The sequence below is a fragment of the Schistocerca gregaria genome, chromosome X (assembly GCF_023897955.1).
Source record: "Schistocerca gregaria isolate iqSchGreg1 chromosome X, iqSchGreg1.2, whole genome shotgun sequence".
Lineage (NCBI taxonomy): Eukaryota > Metazoa > Arthropoda > Insecta > Orthoptera > Acrididae > Schistocerca > Schistocerca gregaria.
In genome coordinates, this window is record NC_064931.1 from 391,476,623 (window position 1) to 391,491,027 (window position 14,405).

Consider the following 14,405-nt stretch of genomic DNA (forward strand, 5'->3'; position numbering starts at 1 on the left):
AGTTTGCCGTGGCATACGGAGCTCCATCGCAGTCTTTAACACTGGTAGCATGCCGCGACAGCGTGGACGTGAACCGTATGTGCAGTTGACAGACTTTGAGCGAGGGCGTATAGTGGGCATGCGGGAGGCCGGGTGGACGTACCGTCGAATTGCTCAACACGTGGGGCGTGAGGTCTCCACAGTACATCGATGTTGTCGCCAGTGGTCGGCGGAAGGTGCACGTGCCCGTCGACCTGGGACCGGACCGCAGCGACGCACAGATGCACGCCAAGACCGTAGGATCCTACACAGTGCCGTAGGGGACCGCACCGCCACTTTCCAGCAAATTAGGGACACTGTTGCTCCTGGAGTATCGGCGAGGACCATTCGCAACCGTCTGCATGAAGCTGCGCTACGGTCCCGCACACTGTTAGGCCGTCTTCCGCTCACGCCCCAACATCGTGCAGCCCGCCTCCAGTGGTGTCGCGACAGGCGTGAGTGGAAGGACGAATGGAGACGTGTCGTCTTCAGCGATGAGAGTCACTTCTGCCTTGGTGCCAATGATGGTCGAATGCGTGTTTGGCGCCGTGCAGGTGAGCGCCACAGGACTGCATACGACCGACGCACACAGGGCCAACACCCGGCATCATGGTGTGGGGAGCGATCTCCTACACTGGCCGTACACCTCTGGTGATCGTCGAGGGGACACTGGATAGTGCACCGTACATCCAAACCGTCATCGAACCCATCGTTCTACCATTCCTAGACCGGCAAGGGAACTTGCTGTTCCAACAGGACAATGCACGTCCGCATGTATCCCGTGCCACCCAACGTGCTCTAGAAGGTGTAAGTCAACTACCCTGGCCAGCAAGATCTCCGGATCTGTGCCCCATTGAGCATGTTTGGGACTGGGTGAAGCGTCGTCTCACGCGGTCTGCACGTCCAGCACGAACGCTGGTCCAACTGAGGCGCCAGGTGGAAATGGCATGGCAAGCCGTTCCACAGGACTACATCCAGCATCTCTACGATCGTCTCCATGGGAGAATAGCAGCCTGTATTGCTGCGAAAGGTGGATATACTATGTACTAGTGCCGACATTGTGCATGCTCTGTTGCCTGTGTCTATGTGCCTGTGGTTCTGTCAGTGTGATCATGTGATGTATCTGGCCCCAGGAATGTGTCAATAAAGTTTCCCCTTCCTGGGACAATGCATTCACGGTGTTCTTATTTCAATTTCCAGGAGTGTAGGTGATCCTTCTTGGATCTCCACATTTTGATGTCAGGAGTGTGTGTCACCTCTATATTTCACTCAAAGGGGTGTCATATTCATATTTTCACGTTTAGGACCCTTCGAACACATAAATATATCTTCAAAATGTATGTTGTGTGTAAAAGACAACGAAAATTTACGTAATCCGTATATCTTTGTGTTCGTCATACACTACGCCCCCATTTCGTAGTACACGTTATGGGGAATACGTTTGTACTGCTAGGCTTAATCCGAATACGTTCGATTACCTTTCATTTAGTTCCATTGAGGGTTATCTTATAATCCATTTTCAGGGCACTGCTTATTTCATTCAACGGTTATTCCAACTTCTTTGCTGTCTCTGACAGTAAACTTCAAAACGTTTATTGTTTCACCCTCACATTTAATTCTGTTTAGCCCTCTTCTCGTGGTAGCGTTCTCGCTTCCCACGCCCGGGTTCCCGGGTTCGGTTCCCGACGGGGTCGGGGATTTTCTCTGCCTCGTGATGGCTGGGTGTTGTGTGATGTCCTTAGGTTAGTTATGTTCAAGTAGTTCTAAGGGACTGATGACGTAAGATGTTAAGTCCCATAACGCTCAGAGCCATTTGAACCGTTTAATTCTGTTTACAAATTTGTTCCTGTATTCTTTACTGCTTGTTCGGTGTAGATGTTGAATTACATAGAGTGTAGGCTACCCGAATGTCTTACACCCATCTTCAAATTGCACAACTAGAAATTCAGCAGATGGAATAGCTGAATTCATGTGCTTCAACAAGATTTGTTCTTTGATGGGATGGGGCTGTGAAATACATGTCCTGTTTCATTACTCCTCTATTCTTTATACCGGAGGGCAGCAAAATTCGTATTTCAGTGCATATACGGCAAAAATTCAAACTTTAATTTAATACGACATGGATTCCCAAGGATTCACATGTTACCAGTTGTGGAGTAACATGTAGGAATGAGCGTTTCTCCTATTTCCGAACTTCTTTTGATCTACATGGTTGCTGTGATCTGCAAAGCGAGATAGCTCTGTTCCAACATAAATTACCATTATTTTCAGTCAAAGGTGAAATTTGAGCCTGCTTCTGGTTTTAAGATCAGTGCTGTGGCCTAGCATCTTCCATCCAGTGGGCCACCTTCAGGAAAACTACCAGCTGCAAAGAGCCCTGTGCTATAGAAGTAAGTTGCTTGAGACCATGGCCACCTGCTGCATCAGTTCGTCAAGACTCGCTGTCTACAGCACAAGTTATGGATCATGTTGCACCACAGAATGATCTAGTTTTTTCTTCAGTAAAATGTATGACTAATAGTGAAGTTTTTATGAGCAGCCATCTATCATCACCCCGACAACACAACACCACCTCAACTCAGACCTCCACATGTCCATCTACATCTACATGGATACTCTGCAAATTACATTTAAGTGCCTGGCAGAGTGTTAATCGAACCACCTTCACAATTCTCTGTTATTCCAATGTCGTATAGCGCGCGGAAAGAATGGACACTTATATCTTTTTCTACTAGCTCTGATTTCCTTTATTTTATCTTGGTGATCGTTCCTCCCTATGTAGGTCGGTCTCTACAAAATATTTTCGCATTCAGAGGAGAAAGTTGGTAATTGGAATTTCGTGAGAAGTTTCCATCGCAACGAAGAACGCCTTCCTTTTAATGATTTCCAGCCCAAATCCTGTATCATTTCTGTGACACTCTCTCCCATATTTCGTAATAATACAAAACGTGCTGCCTCTCCTTGAACTTTTTCGATGTACTCCGTCAGTCCTATCTGGTAAGGGTCCCACACTGCGCAGCAGTATTCTAAAAGAGGGCAGACAAGCGTAGTATTCTCTTTTAGCGTAGTGTTCTCCTTAGTAGGTCTGTTACATTTTCTAAGTGTCCTGCCAATAAAACGCAGCCTTTCTTTAGCCTTCCTCACAACGGTTTCTATGTGCTCTTTCCACTTTAAGTTGTTCGTAATTGTAATACCTAGGTATTTAGTTGAATTTGCGGCTTTTAAATTAGACCGATTTATCGTGTAACCGAAGTTTAAACAGAACATTTTAGCACTCATGTGGATGACCTCCCACTTTTTGTTATTTAGGGTCAACTGCCACTTTTCGCACCATTCAGACGCTTTTTCTAAATCATTTTGGTTTTTGTTTTGACCTTCTGATGACTTTAGTAGTCGATAAACGACAGAGTCATCTGCAAACAACCGAAGACGGCTGCTCAGATTGTCTCCCAAATCGTTTATATAGATAAGGAACAGCAAAGGGCCTATAACACTACCTTGGGGAACGCCTAAAATCACTTCTGTATCACTTTCCGTCAGTTACTACGAACTCTGACCTCTTTGAGAAGAAATCGCAAATCCAGTCACATAACTGAGGCGTTACTCCATAAGCACGGCATTTCCCTACGAGCAGCTTGTGTGGTACAGCGTCAAAAACTTGCCGGAAATCCAGGAATATGAAATCGATCTGAAATCCCTTGTCAATATCACTAAGCACTTTGTGTGAATAAAGAGCTAGTTGTATTTCACAGGAACGAGGTTTCCAAAACCCGTGTTGACTGTGGGTCAATTGACCGTTTCCTCCGACGTAATTCACAATTTTCTAACACAACACATTTTCTAAAATCATGCTGCCTATCGACGTTAGCGATAAGGCCTGTAATTTAGTGGATTACTGGTACTACCTTTCTTGAATATTGGTGTGACCTGTGCAACTTTCCAGTCTTTGGATACGGAAGTTTCGTGGAGCGAACGGTTGTATGTGATTGTTAAGTGCGGAGCTAAGGCATTAGCATACTCGGAAAGGAGTCTCAATTTCATGTTGTCCCCAGTTCGACTCAGTATCATCTTATCAGTTATTCGATCTGCTGTGCCATCACTATTTTTCGGCGCTGCTGGGTAAAATTGTGATGTTGCTATGGCTGTTGGAAAAGATCTTGGCAGTGGGCCAGCTCAGAGCCGAACAAACACCATTACGTCAGATTCAGCAATGCCACTGGCAGGTTCCCACATTGTGCTCCAGGAAAGTTGCTGGCAGCGCCATAACGACGACACAGCAGAAATTCGTTGGTAAAACAGTAACTACACATCCAATCAGCAAATTTCTTATCGTCCACATGTTTGCAATCTGTGATTTGCAAAGCAAGTGCGCTCTGTCCCAACATAAATCACCATTATTTTCAGTCAAATGTGCCTATGTCTGGTAGCTACTATTTAAGAGGAGGGGTCTTGCCGCTCCACGAGGCGACATGAGGCTACAAGCAGCCACCATGAGATTTGGCCTCCACTAACTGTGGGCCCTCGTTGATGGTTTTAAGATCAGTGCTGTGAGCTTAGAATCATCCAGCCTGTGGGCCAACTGACAGGTGCAATCAGTCTTCGGCCATAGAAGGCAGTCGTTTGAGACTACGGCCACCTGTTGCGACAGTTCCATAACACTCTCTGTCTTGAGCACACTCTATGAAGGACGTAGCACCACGGAATGTTCTAATTTGTTCTTCAAAAAAATTTATGACTAATAGTGAAGTTTTTATAAGCAGCCATCGATCATAATCCCAACAACAATTCAACTCCTCAACTCAGACCTCCACATGTAGAGGTCATCCATCGTGGACCTCCATATTTTGATGTTAGAAGTGTGTGTCACATCAAAATTTCAGTGACGTGGGAACATTACCAGCCACCCTCCCTGGAAACAATGACTCTCGACTGCCTCAGGGTTGCAGTTTCGTCGACACACAGCATCAGTATGCACTGGTGAGTACACTGCATGTTCTATTTTTCCCCCTTTGCGAGTCCATGCACCTTTTAGCAGCTTTTCAATTCTGTTTTCATGTGTGACATGTGGCAAGTAAACTCTGACTGTGTTCTGAGGATGTGAAAGTATGAACATGATTTTTGCCTATCATCAATGGGTATGGTTCATTGTCTGGAAGTGTATAAGGTGTTAACCATGCGTAGCTTATTAAGAGGGAAAGATGAGTTTTGTGGAGAAGTCGGAGTTTTGTGGTAGTTTTCGCCGTTTTGAATGGGCAATGCATTTCATTTTGAGCAAAAAATGTGGCTCACTGCGTTAAAGCACGTAAAGTAGTAGTCACGAGTAGCCGCTCCAGTGGAGAAGTTAAGTTATGGTAATTGGTTGGATAGAATTAGATTAAGTTAATTTGTCGTCATACTGTTTTGTTCTCCTCGTTCATTGTTTGCATAATTAGTGAGGTATACCCTGGCGGAGTGGTTACGAATTCCTGCAGCATGGACCAGACGTGCATGGAAGCGCATGTGCTGTTGATTTTTGTGCCTTGCAGAGTGCAACTGGCGACAGTAAGTTTGTTGTATATACTTAGGTGGTGACACAGAAAGCTATCAATTCGGCACCATCTGTGACGGCACTGCCTCCTCAGAAAGTGGGAGGAGAAGAAAGAGGAAATGTGTTGATAAGGTTCTCCTGTCTATAATCACAATAAGACGTTATCTGAATTCCGTCCCTGTGGCTAGGAGTTGGCGTTTCTTGTCTGTAGAATACAGACAGGAGAAGATAGTATAAGATTATATTAGTCAGAGGACCGCATTCATCAAATAATGGCTCTGAGCACTATGGGACTTAACATCTGTGGTCATCAGTCCCCTAGAACTTAGAACTACTTAAACCAAACTAACCTAAGGACATCACACACATCCATGCACCAGACAGGATTCGAACCTGCGACCGTAGCAGTCGCGCGATTCCATACTGAAGCGCCTCGAAGCGCACTGCCACCGCGGCCGGCAGACCGCATTCTGCCGTCCTAGTGTTTAATGAGTTTTTTATTTTGTGGCTGGAGTTCTTCCATCGTTGCAGACGTGTGCGAGAACCATCAATCCGACGCACGGGATGCAGTACATTCGTTGATATTACCAATAGCTTCGGCTTTTAGGGCTATAAAGCTAAACAGCTGTGATCACGTTGAAACATCCCCTTTGAAAAATTTATACACGACTGTCCTTAATCTGACACACAATATTTTTAGCGCAACGCAATCTGACTTTCAATAATCCCTACAAAAGAATGGCCCTGACTAACATTAACCTATACCTTTCACAAATCACTTACCTCACAAAAAATCTTCGTTACTCGAACTACTGCAATACAGCGAGCACCACTACTGCCAGCTAAATAAAAGATTCTAACTACGGAAGGCACTAACTGCTGATAGGTATAGTTAGCAAATGAAAGATTTTAATACAGAACAAACAGTGTATTTACCTTAATAGTCAAAATATATATGATAGTTCATGACATCCAGTCTTACAAATTACAAAACTCCGCCATCTCTCTCCCCACGTCCACCACTGCTGGCGGCTCACCTCCAACTGCACAACGCTACGCGCTGTTAGCATCCAGCTGCCGCTGCCCAACACTACAATGGCAGACAACAATGCAAACCAGCCACAGACTGCACACGGCACAGCCAGTGATTTTTATACAGAGTGCTACGTGGCGGCGGCGATACTAATAAAAAAAACCTAAACAGCCTACTTACAACGTATGTTTCATTTCCACTGAGGTTGCCCACCACTGTAGATCATCTTTGAAAATACTTTCTTCTAGTGTTTGGGATGTAGATGATGTCAGACATCTGGCGTTATTCATATTAGATCGCGTAGCCATACAAAGGGGCCGATTTGGGCAGTTTATCAATAATATTAGTCAGGAAATTCATTTGTTTTTCTTTATGTCCATTTCAAATCGACATATAAACATTTGTAATGTATAAAGAAGTGTTAATCTACAGTAAATGTATAAGCACAGAAAACATTAATATTTAATAGTTACTAGTTCCCTTAATCATTTATTTATTTTATGTTGAAATTTACTTGTTAAGGAGCAAGAAGGAGGAAATAATATCACCGTTGAGAGATCCCAAGATCTGCTTCAGCGGGTAGTCAGACAGGGTCAAATCTTTATTTTCACGTTCTGTTTTTCCATTGCGGACATTCATTTTTACACCCGCCTAGAGCAGCATCTCGGAAACCATACAAATAGCTTCAATAAATACTTCCTAACACTGTAACTTATATTGGATGTTAGCAAATTCCTCTTTTTCATTAATACTCTTGTTGCTATGGTCAGTCTTCATTTTATATCCTCTCTACTTCGGCCATCGTCAGTTATTTTGTTGCCCAATAGTTCTTTTAGTGTCTCATTTCGTAATCAGATTCCCTTAACACTACCTGATGTAAACCTCGCAGTACCAAGGAAGAGGGTTCAAATTTCTCTGACCACTATGGGACTTAAGATCGGAGGTCATCAGTCAAGGAAGAGGGAAGAGGTATTTTATGCCTACCTTTTCACAATACTGTAATCTAGTCATGTGCATATTATTTTAAAATTTTGAAAAATATATAGTTGCTATTTTTAATGACTTCTTTTACCAAATTCAGTAGTCGTTTTAAATTTTTAAATAAAGCTTAACGCAAAAATTTAGGTTTTGTCAGTGGATGTGAATTTTCAGAACAGGTGTCATATTCATATTTTCAGTTTTAGGGCCACTGTTACACATAAATACATCTTTAAAAAGCATGTTGTGTGTAAAAGACAACGAAAATTAACGAAATCCGTGTATCTTTGTGTTGGTCATGTATTACACCCCCTTTTGTAGTACATGTTATAGAAAATCTGTTGGTACTGCTAGGTTTAATTCGAATACGTTCCATTACCTTTCATTTAGTTCCACTGAGTGTTATCTTACAATCCCTTTTCAGGGCACTATCTATTCCATTCAACTGTTATTCCAAGTTCTTTGAGGTCTCTGACAGAATTGCAGTGTCACGGGTAGACAACAAAATGTTTATTGCTTCTCCCTGATGTTTAATTCTGTTTAAAAATTTATTGTTGTATGCTTTACTGCTTGTTCAGTGTAGATGTTGAATGACATCGAGTGTAGGCTACCCGAATGTCTCAGTCCCCCACTAGAAATCCAGCAGATGGAGTAGCAGAATTTATGTGCTTCAACACGATTTGTTCTTAGAAAAGGGGGGGGGGGGGGGCTGTGGAATACATGTCCAGCCTCACTACTTCTCTATTCTCTTTACCTGAGGATAGCAAAATTTATATTTCAGTGCATATACGGCCAACATTGAGACTTTGATATAGGACAACATGGATTCCCAAGGATTCTCATGTTACCAGTTGTGGAGGAACATGTAGGAATCGGCGTCTCTCCTATTTCCGAACATGATATGTTATTTTTCTAATTTCCGGAAGGGAAACCTACATTGAGATAACTACACTCCTGGAAATTGAAATAAGAACACCATGAATTCATTGTCCCAGGAAGGGGAAACTTTATTGGCACATTCCTGGGGTCAGATACATCACATGATCACACTTACAGAACCACAGGCACATACACACAGGCAACAGAGCATGCACAATGTCGGCACTAGTACAGTGTATATTCTCCTTTCGCAGCAATACAGGCTGCTATTCTCCCATGGAGACGATCGTAGAGATGCTGGATGTAGTCCTGTGGAACGGCTTGCCATGCCATTTCCACCTCAGTCGGACCAGCGTTCGTGCTGGACGTGCAGACCGCGTGAGACGACACTTCATCCAGTCCCAAACATGCGCAATGGGGCACAGATCCGGAGATCTTGCTGGCCAGGGTAGTTGACTTACACCTTCTAGAGCACGTTGGGTGGCACGGGATACATGCGGACGTGCATTGTCCTGTTGGAACAGCAAGTTCCCTTGCCGGTCTAGGAATGGTAGAACGATGGGTTCGATGACGGTTTGGATGTACCGTGCACTATTCAGTGTCCCCTCGACGATCACCAGAGGTGTACGGCCAGTGTAGGAGATCGCTCCCCACACCATGATGCCGGGTGTTGGCCCTGTGTGCGTCGGTCGTATGCAGTCCTGATTGTGGCGCTCACCTGCACGGCGCCAAACACGCATACGACCATCATTGGCACCAAGGCAGAAGCGACTCTCATCGCTGAAGACGACACGTCTCCATTCGTCCCTCCATTCACGCCTGTCGCGACACAACTGGAGGCGGGCTGCACGATGTTGGGGCGTGAGCGGAAGACAGCCTAACGGTGTGCGGGACCGTTGCCCAGCTTCATTGAGACGGTTGCGAATGGTCCTCGCCGATACCCCAGGAGCAACAGTGTCCCTAATTTGCTGGGAAGTGGCGGTGCGGTCCCCTACGGCACTGCGTAGGATCCTACGGTCTTGGCGTGCCCATGCGTCGCTGCGGTCCGGTCCCAGGTCGACGGGCACGTGCACCTCCCGCCAACCACTGGCGACAACATCGATGCACTGTGGAGACCTCACGCCCCACGTGTTGAGCAATTCGGCGGTACGTCCACCGGGCCTCCCGCATGCCCACTATACGCCCTCGCTCAAAGTCCGTCAACTGCACATACGGTTCACGTCCACGCTGTCGCGGCATGCTACCAGTGTTAAAGACTGCGATGGAGCTCCGTATGCCACGGCAAACTGGCTGACACTGACGGCGGCGGTGCACAAATGCTGCGCAGCTAGCGCCATTCGACGGCCAACACCGCGGTTCCTGGTGTGTCCGCTGTGCCGTGCGTGTGATCATTGCTTGTACAGCCCTCTCGCAGTGTCCGGAGCAAGTATGGTGGGTCTGACACACCGGTGTCAATGTGTTCTTTTTTCCATTTCCAAGAGTGTAAATAGATAAGCAATGATAAGATTGGAATCAGTGTTAAGTGTAAATAGATTATTAGCGTGTAAAAAAAGTTTGACAGTGTTGAAGGAGTGGTTGTGAGATACCTGTAGAGTGTAAGGAAGTATGGCGTGCACAACCAGTAAGTTCACAATTATAAAATTCCGGACGAATTTTCGTAAAGGAGGGGGATTTGTAGTATCGCGGAACAGTAAAGAGTTGGAAACGTGGAATATTGTCAAAGTTTCATTGCCTACGCCGAGAGCCAGAGGCAGTAGGTTAGCCAAGAGGTAAGAGGATTGCACATATATCGGAATGTGTCGTCACACAGGGGCAGTGGCCGGTTGCACACAACAGGCGAGAGAGAATGCGGGTTTGTGTTAGACTGAGACTTTCGTAGAGTGCCAGACAGAGGTATAGCGTCAGTTCTACTGCGCTTCACAACTTCGTGTAAGTCTGCCGTAACAACATGTAACTCTGTCGCAAGAACACCTAAGGGGCGAGTACGACAGATGAATCAGCTATATAAGTGGAACGAATGTGTTCATTACAAACAAGCATGACGTCAGAACGTCGCTCGTGCTTCCTTTAAATAGGCCAACTTTGATAACAAGGCACTCGCAGTTACACTTGCAGTCAGATGTGTACTGGGTCGCTGCGTAGCGCTCAGCTCTGTGATCTACATGTATTAAGGAGATGTTGTAGTAAGGGTGGCCCAACTAGCAACAGACGTGAGGGGACAGTACCAGCTCTGGTCCTCTTTGCTGCCGCTGACAATCATTAACCCAGGATTAGCAGACATCACGGCAGACTGGCTCGCAGCCAATGCTGACCACATCAGTGAGCCGTCGTCGAGATCGTAGGGGGCCTAGGCCCTGTGCATCCATCTTCACAACCGGGTGAGCCGACGTCGCTGGTGGACTGAAGCCCGTTCCACCGTCTACCGTGGACGAGCCACCAGGAGGAGCAGGGAAGAAGACGGGGTGGGATAGAGTATACTCCGCACTACGAGAACGCCTCTCGTGCCAACAGCGCCGGGACTCCAGCCCAGAGCCTCCTACGCGCAGCTGCCTGCTGTCCGCAGCCGAGCCGGCAGGCCAGCCGGGCGCCACCAGCCACGCACGGCCGAAGTGCGAAGTAAGGACATTCCTTCGCAACACCACAGCACGCGGCGCTGCGCTAGCAAGACTGTGCGCCCCGGCGCTGGTGTCATCGCTACGAGTCAGCGAGGACTCGGGGGAGGCCGTTGATATCACCAAGCCACATTGTACTCGACAGGAATAACGGTGTTATGAATTAATAATGTTTCTTTGGCGTTTCTGACGCGTCCACAGTCATTTCCCAGCATCCTGACAACTGGAGGGGTCACCGCCCGGCCATCCAGTGCACCATAGGGGACCGGGACCACTGGAGCGCCTACAGTATTCAGTTAATATTGTGATATAGTAAAACCATTTCTAAGAGTAGTACCGAGAGATTTTCACCTTTTCCTGCTCCTACTCACTTCTTTCACCCGGCTAACCTTTCACTTTACAGGAGCAGACCCACCTGCCGCCTTCGGGTCGGAATACAAAACTTGGCGACGAACTGCGATTAAAATTTTTTCTCTCCTCTCCTCTCATTTCGTTTTTTGCTCGGTACTGCTTTAGCCTTTTTGTGATATCCCCGTCTGGCAGAGTGACTGTATGTAAGTGTTCCCACCATTCGCTATAACAATTTCATTTGTGTAAACCATGGCTTCTCCACAGGAACAGGCTTCGCTGTCCGATCTTGACCGTTTTCAGGGTCAGCAAACGATGCAGCTGCTTGCTGCAATAAATGGACTGCTCACACTACAAACTGCAGCTACTTCGGTGCCTCCGACGCCACCGCCTGTACCGACGCCGTCACCGACGGCACCGCCATTTCGTGCCTTCAACCCTGACGTTGTGAAGCTGGCCAGAATACATAACACAACTCGAGGCACACTTCGCAGCTTACAACATACCAGGTACAGAGCTGCTTACTTTTTTCAATGTCAACGCGGGTGTTGCGTTGTACTGTGTGCTCGTGAAATTGTCCCCCCCCCCCCTCCCCCCCCCCCCCACTTTCGTGATAGTGTAAATGTGGTAGCTGCACGCTAAAAATTCTTTCGCCTCCAGCGTGGCTCTACTCGGTCGAATAAAGCTTGGATAGCGGGCCTTCAGAGACTAACTTCTGATTGTGACTTTCATGGCTCATGTGGACTCTCATACGCGGATGAAATGAGGCGCTATTGCGCAGAATGTAGCGGATCACCGCATCTGCGAACAAATCTTCAGAACCGTCCTTGCAGGAAGTAGACTTGCTAGACAGACAAGATACATTAGACATAGCTACTTACGCGTTCGACGTGTGTGTACTGTTAGCGCGGCACAACACGTGGCCTCCCACCCGCCAGCACGGCCAGTGACGCCGCGCCGCTCGCGCGCAAGTAAGCAAATTACACACCAGGTACCCACAAAAAAACTGAAATCATCTCCGAAGTGCTTTCGTTCGTACCCATGGGACACTTGCCAATCCCGTCAAGCACTGTATTATTTTTGTAATAAGAAAGGACATGTGCAAGCTGTGTGTAGTAAGAGAAACTCTAATTCACCAATTGTCTTCCGTTCGCGTGACTCACGTGGGCGTCACCGCAACGGGAAACCCAATAATCATGATTCACATCTGCCTATGGATGTTAATGCCATTTATTCAAAGCCCTCTGCTTCACATGCTTCAACAGCTCGTCGTGTGAATCTAGTTTGGCCAGACACTTCCTCTCGCATTCAGCACGATGCGAGGAAACTTTTTGTGACTGCTCATTAGTCTTCATTCTGTTCGCATGCAGCTGGACACTGGTGGGTCAGTTTGTTTACTGGACAAATCGACGTATGACTTACATTACTCACTCCAGCTTCATCGTTCACATTTCACGCTGACTGCACTTACTGCATAGGAAATCTCAGTGCTTGGCGTGTGTAGTTTGGTAGCCAAATATGGTGCCACGACCCGTACAGTGTCTTTCCGTGTACTCTGCTCTACTGATGCTACGAACATTTTTGGCATGCACGCATTTGAACTTTTTGGCCTCGCTATTCAGGAAAATGTACTTTGCATCAACGCTATTGACCGTGCAGACAATGTTGCCGCACTATGCGATGATTTTGCTTAATTCTTTTCTGATGGTCTAGGTTTTGCCACAGATTTTTCAGCCCATGTTGCAGTTAAAGGCAATGAAATGCTTATTTTCCGGCGTGCACGCCCGGTACTGCACGCACTGTGCGACCCCGTAGCTCCTGAACGTAAGCATTTGCAAGACATTGGTGTCATTGAACCTGTTTCTGCTTCGCCATGGACTTCGTCTATAGTGCGTCTGAAGAAACGGTCGTCTCCGTATTTGTGCTGACTTTTTGTCTACAGTAAACCCCCAGACAGTGGTAGCTACATTTCCCTTACTGCGTGCTGAAGACATTTTTGATAAGCTTGATGCGGGAAAATTCTTTTCCACGATTGTCTTGCGGGACACATACTTTCAGATTCTACTCGACGAACAGTCGCAGCGCTATTTTGTGATCAACACCCATAGTAGATTGTTCAAGTTTCGCCGCCTTCCGTTCGGTTGTGCTTCGCCTCCAGCTATTTTTCGGTGTTATTTGCAGCAGTTGTGGACCACTGTCCCTGGTTGCTCAAATTATCTAGACGTTATAGTGGTATCAGATCGCACCCCTGACGAACATTTGCAGAATTTGCGTGCGTTATTTATTGTACTTTTGCAGGCAGGAGGTGTAAGTGAAATTTTTTTGAAACTCAGATTCAGTATTTAGAACATATGATTAACGAATACGGTATACACCCCTCGCCCTCACATCTCAGTGCAATTAGAGACTTGCCAGCACCCAGGAACTTCAAAGAACTTCAGTCTGTGCTAGGTACAATTTTATATTATATTCGGTTTATACCAAATGCAGCGGAGATTGCAGCGCCTTTGCATCGCTTTCGGCGTAAGAACGTTCCTTTTCTTTTGTCTTCGGAATGTGACGCTGTTTTCCACAAGCTCAAATCTGCTTTGTTGAGTGACCCCTATTTGATTCCTTTCGATCCCTCCAAACCAGTTGTTTTGGCTGTCGATGCATCTTCTCACAGCATCGGACCAGTTCTCTCACATCGCATTAAATCTGTCGATCGCCCGATAGCTTTTGCGTCTAAGTTGCTCAATTGTGCCCAGCAGAACAATTCTCAAATGGAGAAAGAAGCTTTAGTTATTGTCTATGGTGTGAGAAAGTTTCATGATTTTTTGTACAGTCGCAAGTTCTATTTGGCCACCGACCATAAGCCTTTGACGTCGTCGTTCAACCCGTCAAAGCCAGTTCTGGCCCGTACTGCACAAAAGTTGCTAAGTTGGTCTTTGTTTTTCTCTAATTACAACCGCCATATTTTGTTTCAGCCCACAGCCCAGCATGGCAATGCTGATGCTTTGTCTCGTCTGCC